This window comes from Phyllostomus discolor, chromosome 14 (genome assembly GCF_004126475.2).
Source record: "Phyllostomus discolor isolate MPI-MPIP mPhyDis1 chromosome 14, mPhyDis1.pri.v3, whole genome shotgun sequence".
Taxonomy (NCBI): domain Eukaryota; kingdom Metazoa; phylum Chordata; class Mammalia; order Chiroptera; family Phyllostomidae; genus Phyllostomus; species Phyllostomus discolor.
In genome coordinates, this window is record NC_040916.2 from 32460250 (window position 1) to 32475169 (window position 14920).

General features: G+C 44.6%; 1 protein-coding gene across 1 annotated transcript in view; it reads right to left on the minus strand.

The window, feature by feature from the left end:
• Positions 1-14920, minus strand: part of OLFM3 (olfactomedin 3) — a 153582-nt gene that overhangs the window by 63629 nt on the left and 75033 nt on the right. The gene's annotated exons all lie outside the window — the stretch shown is intronic.

The following is a 14920-nucleotide window of genomic DNA, read 5'->3' on the forward strand; positions in this document are numbered from 1 at the left end:
TAAAGAGAGCAGTTGGCACAAGAAACATTCAGAACTTTTCTGTCAGAAACCCCACGTTTCCTCTGCCCCCTTGCCTGGATATTTAACATTGCAGCTAGCTTTCCAGTGGAAAAAGGCGGTGATTATTAACTATGTTTCACTGGTGCGAGCTGAGCCATGAACCTTCAGAAACTGCATGGAGAGTTGGTCATATTAAATAGACATACTAGATATATGTAATTTACTTGATTTTAAGATTCTATTGAGTGTAAGATGCACCATTAACAGTAATAGTATTTTTAAGACTATGTTATTGAACATAGATTGTAAAATAATCCAATTTTCAGAAATGTTATAGCTGAACATGTATGGATGTTAGGCTCAACAAAATATATTCTTTTTACTCTTAATCATGGGCACATGTATACATTTTTTAAGAGGAGAGGCACTTGGCCGGTTCTGATATTGTTACATCATCCCATAGTCCGTGTCCATGTACATACTGTACATGTTGGAAGACCTTCAGCCCCCCAGTCCCCATGGGACAGTCTGTTGTCCCCAGTGAGTGTCGCCTCCTAAGCCTGCAGCCCCCCTGCCTGCTGCATGGCCCGGCACCACGAGAGTCCCTGCAGGGAAAACACCGAGGGTCAGTGTGTCCAAGACAACAGAGCAAGTGATCACTGTTGAAATAAATTCATCTTCAAGAAGCAAATATTTTCATTACCCAGCTGACGGCGTGACTCTTTCAGACCGTGTGTAATGCAGCGGAATGGTCATCTAAGCAAACATTTGGATGATCTGAGAATCTGATTTAATACAACAGCCTGTGTTCCAGTAAGTTAGTAGTAATACATTTGTTTTCGCAGCAATGTAGCAAATTTCGCTTCCTAACTAGTCTGGTTGAACTCCCGTCAGAACCTTGCAGACAATTTTTGGTGGGAGGGCGTACTACTTGCACTCACCTCTGAGGGTTTATTTTGTATTTTTATTTTTAAGTATGTTATTGATTATGTTATTACAGTGGCACACTTTTTTCTCCTTTGCCCCCCTCCTCCACCAAGTACCACCTTCCCTCCAGCAATCCCCCGCCCTTAGTTCATGTCCATGGGTCATGTATATACATTCTTTGACTTCTCCATTTCCTATGCTGTTCTTAACCTCCTCCTGTCTATTTCATACCTACCATTTCTGCTTCTTAGTCCCTGTACATCCCCCGCCCCCCACTTTCTCTCTTCCCCCTCCCAGTTGATAACCCTTCAAATTGTCTCCATACCTATGATTGTATTCCTGTTCTGGTTGCTTGCTTAGTTTTTTTTTTTTTTTTTTTTTTTTTTTTTTTTTTTTAGTTTCAGTCATTGATAGTTATGTATCTGTTGTCATTTTAATGTTCATAGTTTTGATCTTCTTTTTCTTAAATAAGTCCTTTTAACATGTCATGTAATAATGGCTTGGTGATGATGAATTCCTTTAGCTTTACCTTGTCTTGGAAGCACTTTATCTGCCCTTCCATTCTAAATGATAGCTTTGCTGGATAGAGTCATCTAGGTTGTAGTCCTGGCTGTTCATCACTTTGAATATTTCTTGCCAGTCCCGTCTTGCCTGCAAAGTTTCTTTTGAGAAATCAGCTGACAGTCTGATGGGAACTCCATTGTAGGTAACTCTCTGCTTTTTTCTTGCTGTTTTTCAGATTCTCTCCTTATTTTTAACCTTGGGTAATGTGATCATGATGTGCCTTGGTGTGTTCCTCCTTGGGTCCAACTTCTTTGGGACTCTCTGTGCTTCCTGGACTTGTATTTCTATTTCCTTTGCCAGATTAGGAAAGTTTTCTTGTATTATTTTTTCAAATAAATTTTCAATTTCCTGGTCTTCCTCTTCTCCTTCTGCCACCCCTATGATTCAGATGTTGGCATGTATGGAGATGTCCCAGAGTCTACTTATACTCTTGTCTTTTTAAATTCTTGTTTCTTCATTCCATTTTGGTTGAATGTTTATTTCTTCCTTATGTTCCAAATCATTGATATTTGATGTTCCACCTCATTGATTTGAGTCCCAGCTTCCTTCCCTTCACTGTTGGTTCCCTGTGGATTTTTCTATGTTCCACTTAGTGTAACCTTCATTTCTTCCCTTACGCTTTTGCCGTACTCAGTGAGTTCCTTGAGCATCCTGATTACCAGTGTTTCGGACTCTGCATCTGATGGGTTGGCTATCCCTGTTTCATTTGGTCTTTTTTCTGGGGTTTTCTGTTCCTTCATTTGGGCCACATTTCTTTGTCTCTTCAATTTGACAGCCCCCCTGTGTTTGTTTCTGTGCATTAGGTAGACCCGCTTTGCTCACCTGTTACATTATATGGGGTGGAGCCTTAGGTATTTGCCAGGGCAGGGCGACCTGCTTCCCCACTTTGTGGCTGTGTGTGGTGGAGGGGCCAGAAAGGGGACAGAGCTGCTGCCTGCCTTCTGGAGGTTTGCCTGACACTCGCCCCATTTCTAGTCCCGTCACCCACTCCCTGTAAGTGACTGGCACCCTTCTAGCTGTCACCCTGGGGGTGATTCCCAGAGGGGGTGGGTTTGCATAAATTCTAAGTCTGTGTGGGCCCTTTAAGTGGACTCTCCTGAGAAACCAGCAGTTTCTCCCACCACTGAACCCCCCACTGGATTTTGTAGCCAGAAGTTACAAGGCTTTATCTTCCTGGCACTGGAGCCCTGGGCTATGTGGTCTGGTCTGGGGCCAGGGCCACTCACTCCCATGGTATCCCTCCCAGTTTTTATCCACCACATGTGACTGTGGGACCACCATTCTGCTGCAGCCACAGCTGCCGCCTTTCCACGCCACACCGCATCCTCTCCACCCCAGCTCTGTGACTCTGCCCCTCCCACCAGTCTGGATGAATGTGGCTCCTTTAAATCCTTGGTGGTCAGACTTCCACACAGTTCAGTTTCCTGGCAGTTCCGGGTGTTTTTTGGTTTTGAGGTTAGCTGTAATTCTTGTGGTTGCCCGAGGAGGTGAAGTGTGTCTACCTATGCCTCCATTCTGGCCAGAAGCCTGCTGTGTGGGTTTAGAAGGAGTTAGCTGGAGGTTTAAAATTTGCTGGTAATCCACCCCATGATTCAGTAATTTAGTATGCAAAATGTGCAGCTCCTTCTTCTTGGGGTTAAGCATGACAATTTTTTTTTAAGATTTATTTATTTGTCTTTGAGAGAGGGGAAGAGAAACAGAAAGAGAGGGAGAGAAACATCAATGTGTAGTTGCCTCTTGGTACCCCCAGCTGGGGACCTGGCCCACAACCCAGCCATGTGCCCTGACTGGGAATTGAACCAGTGACCCTTTGGTTCACAGGCCGGCACTCAGTCCACTGAGCCACACCAGCCGGGGAGGCATGGCAATGTAAATCTTTTGCAGAGGTGCAAAGAGGAGAAAATTTTAAATGGCCATTAATTTTGAAAGAAATAATAACATACTTTATCAATTATTGCATATGAGGATAGATACAGTATGAATAACATGCTGCTTATTACTAGGTGCCTATAGTAACATAAAAGCAAGAATAGTAACCCATAAGCACCAGAGGAAAAGAGCAAAAATCCTGATGACCCACTGACCACTGTAGCCTATAGGACGCACAGTTGTTTTTCTTAATATTCGGATTGATTTCTTGTACCATATTACCATTTTAAATGGATTTGTCTTTTTTCACTTAGATTTACAGGTGCGTTCAGTGCCTTTGTGGTGTGATACAGAACAAAGACTAGTCTCTATATGCATTAGATTATCTACATTCACGCCAATCTCATCTTTGTAAAACCAAGCATGGTGCTTAGCGATTAAACACAATAGATGTTACTGGGAAGATTGCTTATGAGCATATGCAGAGCAGTGAACATTAAATATTCATTACCAGTGTCAGAAACATCAGGCTTGGCATGGACATCATTTACTATGAAAAACATGAAATGCAGTGACATTTTACTACATATTCGTTAGGACCATAAGAAATTGCCATTTTTGAAAGATATAAATGTTGAATACAGTCAATTTCATATGGTTTAACCTAATCCTTCTCCCCAGTTCTTAAATTTGCCATTACATGCACTGTGGGTAGTGAAATGAAGCACACTTAGGACAACATATTTTTTCTCTAATGTGTAACTGATTTAATCACAAAGTTTGCAGTTCCTTGCTACTTCAAGCTTTCTCTTTCCTATGTCCCTGCTGGACAAGGAGGAGATTCCACCCGGAATGGGACTGTTATTGCCCATCACAAAGGATTCCGCAAGTGAATTTTCCTACATAGACCACACAGGTGTGCCAAACAGGAGACATGCTGGGCCTGCCCCTCCTCCCTGCACCAGAGTGCCTGCAGAGGCTTGGGGAGGTGACCGGGGTGTCCGCCTTCCCCTGAGTCTTCTAATGATGGGCTGGTGAGTGTGAGACCCTCGGCAGGTACCTGGTCACGCCTGTCACTCTGTTCAAGGACTTCATCCACACAGGCTTGGGCACAGCAACGACAGAACAACAGGCTAAACTGAAAGTCACCCTTCCCCACATTTCTTTTTCAAAATACAACCTTTGTAGAAAAAAAGTGGTCGCTTTTTTATGCTAGATAATGGAAACATTTTACTTGGAAAAGTTTGGCTCATAGGGTGTTCACATATCTTTTCACTTACCTCCTGCTGCTGCTTTTTTATTTCAGTGTCTAAGGTTATTGAAAGGAACCCAATAATTTCACCTACTCATGGTTTCTCAACTGTTTTTAAGTTACAGTTGACATACAAGGTCGTGTTCGTCTCAGGTGTGCGACCACATGATCACACGCTTTGGTGGTCTCCACGTCTTGTGCACTGAATGCTGCAGTGAGCTAGGGGTTTACACACCTTTGTGAGTAAGTGTTTTCGAGTTTTGGGGGGTACATACCCAGGAGAGAGAGTGCTGGGTCACGTGGTAGCTTTATTCTTAATTTTTGTGAGGAACCGCCGGACTACTTCCCACAGTGGCTGCGCCAGTTCCCACCCCCACCAGCATCGGATGAGGGTCCCCTTTCCCTCACAGCTTTCCCCACGAACAAACAGACACCCAGACCAACGGGACGGAACTGAAAACCCAGAAGTGAAACCATATGCACAGGGACAAGTAGTTTTTGACAGAGGAGCCAAAAACACACGACAGAGAAAACAAAGCCTCGTCATTAAACGGCGCTGGGAGAAGTGAAAGGCCACACACAAAAGAATAAAACTAGACTATGGTTTGTCCCCGGGTGCACGCATTAGCTCAGAAGAGACCAAAGACCTAAGTACAACATCTGAAACAATGCATTACACGGAAGAAAACATGGGTACCAAACTGAGGGACCTTGGCCGTAGAGAACGTCCCATGAATTGCACTCCAAAGGCACGGGAAGTAAAGGAGAAGTGCATGAAGGGGCTGTAATCAGACTAAAAGGCCTCCGCACGGCAAAAGACACCGACAACAGAACAGAAGTGTGTATAAACTCAGACAGGCACGTGCTCAGAATGCCCCTTCATATTTTCCATTTTAAAGGGAAATGGAGCTCAGAGCACGATACCTGACTATTTAAATATTTGTGTCGCCGTCGCACTTGCATTCTCCTTTTAACATTCATTGAAATGTATATTACAGCCAGTGAATGTAACAACACCACGGGTTGTAACTGTCTTTCAACCCTGCAAGCTATTTTTGTTCCGCAACAGTGTAACCTCAGGCATCTCGCACAAAGATCGCGCGCACGCAAGGCCAGCCGCCGTCTGTAAGCTCGCCGCTAGCGCGTTGGGAAGTATTTCCCCCAGCGGACAGGCAAATGCTCTGTCTGGCGGGGAGGCCCGTGGGAGATTCCTCCTGCTCGGAGCGCTCAGGATCTGCAGGGCGTGACCTGGGACTGAGCCATGTGCCCCCCAAAGAAAGAACAGACAGCCACAGCAGAGACACAAACACTCACTTTCCAGACGGCCGCGGTGGGGTGGCTGAATGGGCTGGTGGCGTCGACATGCTCATCTGCAAGCCCTTGTATGGGCGTCATTACACCCTCGCACACGCTGTGAACCTTTATAACCAGACTCAGTGAATGGGATTTGGTTCTCATGTTTGGCTGTGGCCCTGGACGCAGTTACTCCGTTTGCTTGCTTCTTTGCAACCTATTGTCTGGTTGCTGGTGGATTCTGCTGCAACCCCAAACCTCCAATTCATTTGCTGGAGATAATTATGCGTATCAGTTCGTGCCGACCAAATCACTCTTTATGCAGCCTAGGGTTTTTCACCTTAGACTGTGTGCTATTCTACCTTGGAAAACCTCAAAGAGATTAAAAAATTTATTTTTGTTAAAGTAGACTTACCATCCGTTTTTCAAGAGTCTTCTACTAACATCATACACTAATGAGAATTAATTGTTTCTTCTGTTGCTACCTCTATTCCTACTGGGCCCGATTCTGGGCCTTTGACCCCTATCAAGGCAGCTCCTGAGGAGGGATGAATGGTTTTGCAAAGTCCCCGGAGCAGTGGGTTACAAATGATATGGTTTTGCTGTTTCACATTCATTAAGTTAATGGGCTATGAGCAGCCTTTGAACTTGAAAGGGCACAGAACAAAGTATCAGGCTGAATTTCACAGATGCAGGAACTGCGGAAGTTTCAGCGTATGTGTCAGTTCTTCTGGTAAGTGTATAACTTACCCTAGCTTCTGTTTATCACCAGCCTAGAGAAGGTTTTGTATTTTTTTTAGGTTAGAGTCATCAAATGGATTCCATTTGCAAAGGAGATGACAATAGTAATAAAAAATAATAACAGTTGTGGATAACATTTTTTACTTTGACTTTTGTAATATAACATATAAATGTGCAATACATATGTATAAAGATTAGAAATAAACTTATTATCCATTTTACTCTTATATAACTAAGAAGCCAAAAATAGGTACAAATAAAATTTAAATTGATAACAGTCAGTGGTGTACACACCTGCTTTCTTGAGTTTAAACCGCTGAGGTTGGGTTGGTTTAATTGAATAAAGAGATATTGGCATCCTTGAGTTTTCATTTGCTATGGACTCCATGTCTTAATTTTGAGAATGTGACATAAGCCTGAATCTGCCTCCAGGTCGGGGCAGTTATTTCGCGCACTCTCCACGACACGCACAGCTGCTGGTGACTGCGGTCAGCTGACCCGGTCAGGACGCAGGGGCTGTGGTTTGTGCGGTCGCCTTCTGTACACGGTCACATGGGACTTCGCTGAAGTTGTGAACCTATTTTTTTTTTCAGATCTGTAGCCATATGATGTGTTCATTCTCTGGTCACTTTGTAAAGCGTTTGTTTCTATTATTCCTTGACTTCATCTGACCCTCCCTGAGAGCAAACACAATAGACAATCAAAACTAAGGTACATGCAAGCCGTAAAATCCTGGATCCAAACTAGGATAAAAGGTGGCCACGGGATGATGCAGAACAGGATTGGATTTAACTCCTGCTAAGCTTAGCTTTGCAAGGAAGAACACGGAATTGAGAACCTGTCACAGAACCCTGCAGAATACAGCACGGAGCTCAAGAAGTCCCTGGACCCCAGTGTGGGAAACTTGATGTGGAGACTTTCTCCGGCTTTTTTGTGTGCCTCCAGGTGTGTGTGTCTGTGTGTTATCAATTACCTGTAGAAAAATGATCTGTGATAACAAAACTATTGAAAGGCACAACATGATAACAATGCATGAATTTGCATGTCCAAATTTAACATCACTATTGGTGATTTTAAAAATATACTAATCACTGTAAAAAAATATGCACTAATGGATACTACTACCAGTGCAAGATAGCAATTATGATGTCTTTGTAAAAGTGTTCTCTCTAAAACTCATTAGAAGTCCAACAATTTGCGTTCATGTATGTACACAATGGACTTTGTAAAGTGGTTAACTACTTAGGGGCGGGTGAACACCACATTGCAATGCTAAGTGAATTCTACTCCCTAATTTTGTGAATGACAAAATATAATAACCTCTGTTCAATCATTTAACAAGTTTCTAGTACTGCCCTCAAGTCAGTGGGAAACTGAAGACCAACAGAAAGAACGAAACAAGAGTTTGTACCTTTAAAAATTAGTTTGTGACCATAGGGTAGAACTATACATTAAGAAACACTGCACTAAATGTTTAAATATAATATTAAAAATAGTTAGAAACTCACCAACTGTAAGAGGTAAAAAAGAGTGTTCTCCATTAAGACATAAAACTGGCCTGTAGTTAATTAGTTCTAGAATGCGTAGCTAAAGAAATAGTTTAACATAATCCAGGCAAACAGGAAAGTCATTATTGCTAGGTAAGCATAAGATTATGATTATGTACATAGTTCATAGAATTGCAAAAGGAAAAAGTACTCTCCTGTGTTGAGGTCAAATTTCTGAATTTTTTTCAGATAAATTATATCAACAAATAATACATTTCAATTGTGTATTGACTCAGTTTGGAAAAACTACTATGTGTCTGAAAGCAAAAAAGAAAATTGTTTTCCTTCTAGCCATTTTTTCTGTGTTAGTTTTTGGGTAGGAAACTGTTTCAAAGAAAACGGGCCATCCTCCATTATTATTTATCTGTATTGGAAATGTCCTCAGTTCAACTAAACCAAAGAGTTTTACGGAGGTTATTCCACATTTCCAGTTTTAGGAGGATGATTTTAAAATGCTTAGTGTCTTTGTGCTGTTATGCAGGAGGTGACATCAGTGGGGAGGTCTCCTTTCCTGGCGTGCTAGAGATTTCCACATTGAGCCACGCTGCATCCTGTTCTTGGGGTGCAGGACTGGACTCGGAGAAGAGCATATTTACTTTTCAAGAAGGATTTTCCCCTCCAGGTCACAGTTGAGAAATAACGGGCCCTATTCCAAGAGCGAACCCCCTTTTTAACTCTGTAATGTGTTTGGGGATGATGTAGGATACAGGGAGGAATAACGGAAGAGTTAAATAGGGGTACTTGGCATTTTCAAATTGAATCGCAATTTCAGAATGACCCTTTAAGGAAAGAACTTGATGGATAAGGACACTCCAGCTGGTAAAATTAATGACACTCCTGTGTTCTTTGGCATTTCTGCAAGCTGGACACAAAGAAATCCGTTTTTCCATTTCGTAAAGCTTCAAGGACCGTAAGCAAACAACACCCTCAAAATGAATGATTTAAAAATGTTTCTTGACAATTCACCCTCTGAGTTGTAACCCAAGCTAGAGATTCTTTGGTTATAATTTTTTTTCAAATGGAGTTAATGCAGCCTGGGTCAAACACACTTCAGAGCACGAGATAAGTTGAAACATTCAATCTAGGTTGCGGGGTTTTGAAAAGCAATTCTTTTCATGATGTCTTGTTGGATCAAATTATAATAGCTACATTTTTGCTTCTGATTGGTCAAACACATGATCAGATTTAATCTATATAAAAACCTTCTCAGGTGCATAACACCTTTTTTCTTTTGACATATTTGGAAACTCGGAGAGTTTAGTGAAGTTAAGTCACTCACCGCAGTCTTATAATTAGTAGACAGCAGACCCGGGATTTGATTTTTGATGGATTCCAAACACATCCACGAACAGCAGTGTCACTCGTGAAGTGATTAGAAGTTCTGCCGTTATAGTAAGTGATGAAATGTACTTCTAAATGATGTCTAGATCTGGCCTCTGGATGTTTTAATGATTACATTTAATACTGAGTGATCTGGGGACCTCATTTATATCAGCAAGTATGCGTTTCCAAGGAAAAGAAAAGAAACTAGAATTGAACGGCAACAGCAGAAGATCCCGGCCGTTTATTTAATCCTTTCGCCCAACAAGCGTTCAGACAGGCGCCATAGAGCACGTGACGGGAAAGGTATTTGTTGTGTATAATGAGCACCCCGAAACCGAGTCACTTTAAACAAAGACCATTTACGATCTTGGTGTCTGCACCTCAGGAATCTGGGTGCAGCTCAGCGGGGTGCCTCTGTCTCAGGGCGTCTCTCAGGACCACTGCCGAGCCCGGAGAGGTGGCCCCATCCGAAGGCTGACACGGGAAGGGCTGCTTCTGAGCGTGCTCCTGCTGGTTGGCGGGGCTCGGACCCTCGCTCGGACGCTTGCTTGGACCGTCCAACCCTCGCTCGCCGTTGAACTGACATGTCCTTTCCCCATTGGCTGCAGCTGAGCCTGCCCTGGGTGCCTCGCCAGGCGGGCCTGTCGCCAGGGCACCTCGCACCACGGTGGGGGGAGAGGGAGAGGGAAGTGGGAGAGAGACAGAGAACAGGGAAGAAGAGGCTGGTGGAACGAGGCTGGAAGGCCCCGTGTGACCTCATGCTGGACGCGTCCTCCTACCCCCTCTGCCTGGTCCTTTCATTAGACAGAAGTCACTGGATGGGGCCCACATGCCTGTGGGTGGGACGGCATGAGAGCACAGACACCAGCTAGGAGGAGTCTTCGGAGACAATGTAGGGACTACCCACTACAGGAGTCAGTATTTTATTGGTTGCTGGTTAACCTTTGGCATGTGAATTAAGTCTTAGGAATTAGCAAATCCTTCATCTCAGGAGTTTACAGTATTTTGCCGTGTATAATGAGCACCCACATTTTTGTGCGCATCGTACCTGGGATTATTATACCCACTATTATACCCGTGGTATGTAATCATTATACCCAGGTACAATGCACATCCTTACTTTTCCTTCAAACATTTGGGCAAAAAGTATGCATTATTCATGGCAAAAACTAGTAATCTGTTTGACTCTCCCCAAAGTAAATAACTCTATCCAAGAATTATTTTTCATTGCAAAAAACATAAAAATAATTTTAATTTTCAATAAAAATGCATTGAATACATACATTTATATGTGTTCAATATGTACATAAATAATTTAAATGTGGGCATTTACTTGTATGTAGAATTGTACTTAACATTGAATTCTAGCTCCTAAGAGAAGACCTCTCTGTCCTAGAATCTTAGGTTGTGGCACAGACGTTGAATTGTCACAAAAATGTTTTACATCCTCATTTGAAATAGGAGAGTCCCTCACTCTGCTTTTTGCCCCATTGCCTATTATAGCTCGATCTTACATTGCCCGTGACTTCCCTTACGCGTTCGATGTTTCCCTCCCTAGACTCTGGGTTTCAGCAGGCAGGAAGTCCTTCTGCTTTGTCCACTCCTGTACACCGATCATCTGGCCAAGTCCAAGGACACAGGCCCAGGACATATTTACTGAAGAAACACAGGCAACGTGGGCACAGGTTACTATTGAAACACGGGCAGCAGGTGGGTGTCTGACCAGCCCGCAGGCCTGTGGCGTGTTTGATGAGGAAAGTTTTCTCCGGGGGAAATCACGCTTGAGCAATAGCGTGGGGCGTAGCGGAAGGGAAGGCCCTGAATGGCGGTGACAGCGGCCTGTGCACGTGTCCGGGCTTGTCGGGAGGCTCGGACCTGAGTGGTGTGGAGACGGCATTCGGGGTGGTGCAGTTCTGCTGTGGGGACACAGAGGGGGAGCGATGCACCGAATGTAAGAAATGCAAGAAAGTGTCTGGCGTGGAAAACCAGGGGGTCAAAGCTAGAGAGTGAAGGATGCGAAGCCAGGAAGGGGCAGATCACAAGCAACAAAACGGGAGCCAGTGCCTCGGATAGCTCCCTGGGTCCAAAGGCAGGAAGGAGAGAGTCGAGTTTCAGAGATTACAACCGAGCTGTAGAGCACACTGCTTGTGTTGACAAAGTCAGGGCAGGTCGCGGGTGGGGGGTGCTGCAGTGGGTTGTATCTGAAGGTTACTGGAATCAATTTTGAGGGCAGTTTAAAATATTAACTTGATAGAATTAGTGAGAATTTACAATTCCTTTCAGAGCGAATGCCTATCTGTAAACAAATGGTTAAACATGTTTCAAAAGCAAGGCCACATGCAAATCGCATTCATGACATTTTTGGATTCTCCACGTCTTGGGCTTCTATTTATCTCTGACCGTATTCCTGTACAGAAGTTCATTGCGTCAGTGCAATGTATTACTGTTCCTCAGAACACATATGGCATGAGACACACAAAGATAAATGCAAAGAAATCTCTGTTTTGATAAACTGGTGAAGACGAGCACTAGTTAAGACAGGCAAACAACATTATAAGAAGTTTACATTATTTTGAACATACAAGAGAAACAGCTGAGAGAACCAGAGAAGGCTTTGGGAGAGTTATATTTGAGCAGCATCTGGAAGAACCCGTAGAATTTCGCCCGTCGCAGGGGATGAAGGGGAAGTTCGGAAGGAGACAGACTCCGAGAGAAAGCAGCGGAGACCATCAGGCGTGGGCAAGCGCTTTGGGAAGCAACTGAGCAGGCTCTGTGGAGATGATTCGCCGTCTACACTGAGTGTGGAGATGGACAGACGGAAAGGGAAGGTGGATAGAGAATCTGGGGACAGGAATAGGAGTTTGGACTTCAGTCCCTGAAGGTTTTCAAGATGGCCGGTCACATGATCAGCAAAATATGCAGAATGACATGGAAGCAAATTAGAAGCAGGAAAACCAACTAAGGGGTTATTGTAATGGTCCCACAAAGGATGGAAATAAAAGCCTAAAGCAGAATAACAGACTTCTGAGCGCAGGGAGGTGTAGACATGAGAAACATATGGTGGTTTGTAGACCTTACAGATATTTCATTTGGGGGTCATTCGGACAGAAGGACATTGAATATGCCTTCTCGATCTCAGCGGGGCTGTTGTGGCGCTTCCACAGAAATAGAAAAATCATTGGAAAGGTAATAGGCAGGCCAGGGCTGACTGTGCTGATTTAATTTAAAAGGCTGCAGATAAATGAAAGTGGGGAAATAGCACACTGCAAGCTAAACGCTGAGCTTGGAATCGAGGACTGCAGCCACAATTAGGGATTCAGATGCAGGAACCATCCTCATAGCAAGGAGAGTCAAACATTTCAGGATGATTGAAATCAATGAGCAGAGAGCAGAGAAGGCTAAACACAGAACACGTCTTTGACGAGAGAGGCTGCCGTCGGCAGGTTGAGAGAGGAAGAGGAGCCAGGCTGGGAGACAACCAAGGAAGGTTTGGGAAGAACAGGTGGAGGATGCTGACACCCAGATCTGGAAGCCAAAGCGGAGAGATCTCAAGAGAGAAGGCGTGGCTGGTGACTGAGAGGCCCATAGTGGTTTGGAGAGAATAATTTCCGTGTGATATTCAGCAGACCTACTCACTGGAGCAGGTTCCTGTTGAATCCCGGTTGCAAGGGATACATTTGAGGAGTGAATGAATTCTGAGAAAGTAGAGGCATCGAGACAAGCTCTAGCTCTAAACGGTGGGGTTCAGGTGGTTGGGCATCATCCCGCCAGGCAAAACGTCACCTGTTCACTTTCCAGTTGGGGCCTGTGCCTGGTGGTGGGTTTGGTCTCAGATCAGGGAGTGTGCCAGAGGCAACTGATCGGTGTTTCTCTCCCTCTCTTTCTCCCTCCCTTGACCTCTCTCTAAAAAGTAAAATGAAATCTTAAAAAAAATGATATGCTCCATTTCCATAATTATTGCAGTGAAGTAAGGAGACCTTACTTTACTGGTGTGGAAACTTGAAACAGAGGCATCGCAAAGAGGGGATGCAGAAATCGGGCGTGTTTGTGACCCAGAGAGGAAGGGACTCCGCAGCATAGAGAAGACTGACCATGGAAACTAGGAAGTTCAGGAGAGACGGAAGTCAAGAGCGCAGGTGGAAGGAGAGATCGTTGCAGGAAAGAATGTGTCCTTCGTCCACTCTACAAAGAGAGAAACAAAAAGGCCAGAAAGAATCAACACTCGAAGGAGCCCCTCTGCCTGTTTGGTCCTGGTTGCAGTAATCAGGAAAAAGATAACACTGATTACTCAGGGGACTCTCTTTTCCAGGAACTGTGCTTGCTGGTTTCCGTGAGCTCATTCCGTCTCCCCAGCAGCTCAGTGCAGTGTGTGCTGTGAACGCTCCCTTATTTTAACGTAGAAAACGGGATCTTTAGAGAACATTACTTGTGCTGGGCCCCCAGTGGGAGGCGGGCCGGTGACTCACACCTGAGACTCCCTGGCTCCCGAGCCCATGCCCTTGACCGCAGCACTGGGCGCGTGGGCTGGCCATAGGGGGAGGAAGGGGTTTCCCAGCAGCCGTGTGATTCACTCAGACAGTCTGGCTCGGGAGTGTATTTGGTCTCATTTTGTGGCATCCTCCGGCAGAATTTGGCAGCCCGAGGACAGAGAAGATGGTAGAGAATTTCAGGAACTGCGAGACGGATTTCACAAACGGACAAAGGAGACGAAAATTGGGAAGTGGGTGCGGACCTGTATTTGAAGCGGCTGACACCAGCTTCCCGTCTGGGGCGAGGAAGAAGAGAGCTCCAGCGAGACGCGCTAATTGGAAGCTCAGGGAATTACCGAGGGCTCGAACTTCACAGGAAGGACAAGGGCAGAATGAATAGGTGGGAAAGAAGGGAAAAACTGGGTTCAAAGAGGAATTCCATTCCTTTGAAAACATCGAAGTGTCAAATAGGGGGCAACGCGATAAGCCCAGGATATCCAAGGGTCAATTAGACGCAGTGGTGCCCGAGAGACAAGGTTGGATGCGCCCGACATGGAGCCGAGATGAGGGGTGGAGACAAGGGGCAGGCATGGCCCGTGGTCCGGAGAGGTTGGACAGGATATGGTTTCATGCTTTTGCTTTTTTATACGTGGTGATCAGTGATGCTTAGGAACTGTTTGTTTACAACTCCTGTTAAACAAAATAACAACCTCATAGATGCAGACAACAGTATGGTGATTACCAGAGGGAAGGGGGGCGGGGAAGGTAGGAGAGGGCAAAGGGGGGTTGAACAGTAAAGAAAGGAGACTTGACTTGGGGGGGTTTCACACACAATACAATGTACATGTGATGTGCTTTAGAACTGTACTCCTGAAACTTATATAATGTTATTAACCACTGTCACCCCGATAAATTCAGTAAACATTATTTTAAAA